At 44.3% G+C, this 2,096-nt stretch overlaps 1 pseudogene; it reads left to right on the forward strand.

The window, feature by feature from the left end:
- Positions 1-363: 363 nt before the first annotated feature.
- LOC128577742 (receptor of activated protein C kinase 1-like) lies at positions 364-1,288 on the forward strand (annotated as a pseudogene).
- The last annotated feature ends 808 nt before the right edge of the window (positions 1,289-2,096 follow it).

Here is a 2,096-nt window from a genome sequence, read left to right on the forward strand (position 1 = left end):
TTTAGTAGAGACCAAATCTCAGTCCTGCTCAGGCTTATTTAGAACTCCTAAGCTCAAGCAGTCTACCCACTTTGGGTTCCCAGTGTGCTAGGATTACAAGCATGAGGCACCAAGCCTGGTGAAAGTAATTATTGATAGGGCACTAAGTGTGCCATTTAATTACTTATTTTTTGTTTACTTATTCCACTTTTTGTCCTTCTCTTCCCTGCCTCTTACGTTTTTGTGAGCTACTTGAACATTGTTAAAAATTCTACATGTTGGTAGGGCCACTGCTGGAATGGTTGTGGTGCTTGTCTCTTTGAGCTGTCTGGTGCCATTCTCATCGCTGCCGCAACACTCGCACCCACCACCACCAGGACTGAGCAGATGACCCTTTGTGGCACCCTCAATGGCCACAATGGGTGGGTAACCCAGATCGCTACTACCCTGCAATTCCGGGACATGATACTGTCCACCTCTCAAGATAAGACCATTATCATGTGGAAGCTGACCAGAAATGAGACCAACTATGGCATCCCACAGCATGCTCTCTCTGGGGCCACTCCCACTTTTGTTAGTGATATCTCCTCAGATGGCCAGTTTGCACTCACAGGCTCCTGGGATGGAATCCTGTGCCTCTGCCTCACAACGGGCACCATCACAAGACGATTTGTAGGCCATACAAAGGACATGCTGAATGTGGCCTTCTCCTCTAACAACCGGCAGATTGTCTCTGGATCCTGAGATAAAAACGTCAAGTTGTGGAACACTCTTGATGGTTTGCAACAAGTCGTGCAAATACCCTGTGCAGGATGAGAGCCACTCAGAATGGGTGTCTTGTGTCTGCTTCTCACCCAATAGCAGCAACCCTATCGTCTCTATCGTCTCTTGTGGCTAGGACAAGCTGGTCAAGGTGTGGAATCTGGCTAATTGCAAGATGAAGACCAATCATATTGGCCGCACTGGCTATCTGAACATGGTGACTGTTTCTCCAGGTGGGTCCCTCTGTTATTCCGGAGGCAAAGATGGCCAGGCCATGTTCTGGGACCTCAATGAAGACAACCTTTATATGCTAGATGGTGGGGACATCATCGATGCCCTGTGCTTCAGCTCCAACCACTACTGGCTTTGTGCTGCCACAGGCCCCAGCATCAAGATTTGAGACTTAGAGGGCAAAATCATTGTAGATGAGCTGAAGGAAGAAGTAATCAGTACAGGCTGCAAAGGAGAGCCACCTCAGGGTATCTCTCTGGCATGGTCTGCTGATGGTCAGTCTCAGTTTGCTGGCTACACAGACAACCTTGTGTGAGTGCGGCAGGTGGTCATTGGCACTCACTAGAAATTATGGCACAAATAAAACACTGGTTTGTCTGGAAAAAAAAATTCTACATGTTGGCTCATTCCTATAGTCCCAGCTACCAGGGAGATTGAGGCCAAAAGAATCATTTGAATCCAGGAGTATGAGTCCAGCCTGGGCAACATAGCAAGGCAAAAAAAAAAAAAAAAAAAAAAAAGGAAGAACAGAAAAGAATGTAAGAAAAAAGAAAAAGAAAGAAAAAAACTTTAAAGTGAAAATGATAGACGGGGTATGGTAGCTCACATCTGTAATCCCAGCACTCTGGTAGGCTGAAGCAGGTGGATTGCTTGAGCTCAGGAGTTCCAGACCATCTGAATAAAAGGGAGACCCCCATCTCTTAAAAAAAAAAAAAAAGGCCAGGCGTTGTGGGAGGCACCTGTAGTCCACACTACCTGTGAGGCTAAGGCAAGACAATTGCTTAAGACCAATAGCTTGAGGTTGCTGTGAGCTAAAATGCCACAACACTCTTCCAAGGGCACCTAACTGGGTGAGACTCTGTCTCATCAAAAAAAAAAAAAAAAAGTAATGATAATTAAGGAAGTAAAAGGCAATTATAATTTCATTTTCCTTAGGACTTGCTCTAAGTGTTAGACTATAAATATCTAACTAGTAATCAACATTTTACCATTTCAAGTAAGGTACAGAAAATTCTCTTCACACTCTTTACATGTTAAGATAGAAATGTATTAAGTACTTTCTCTATATACATTGAATGCCATGGTAGACGTGTACAATTTGGACTACATACCTCATACTATCT

Source organism: Nycticebus coucang, chromosome X (assembly GCF_027406575.1).
Source record: "Nycticebus coucang isolate mNycCou1 chromosome X, mNycCou1.pri, whole genome shotgun sequence".
Lineage (NCBI taxonomy): Eukaryota > Metazoa > Chordata > Mammalia > Primates > Lorisidae > Nycticebus > Nycticebus coucang.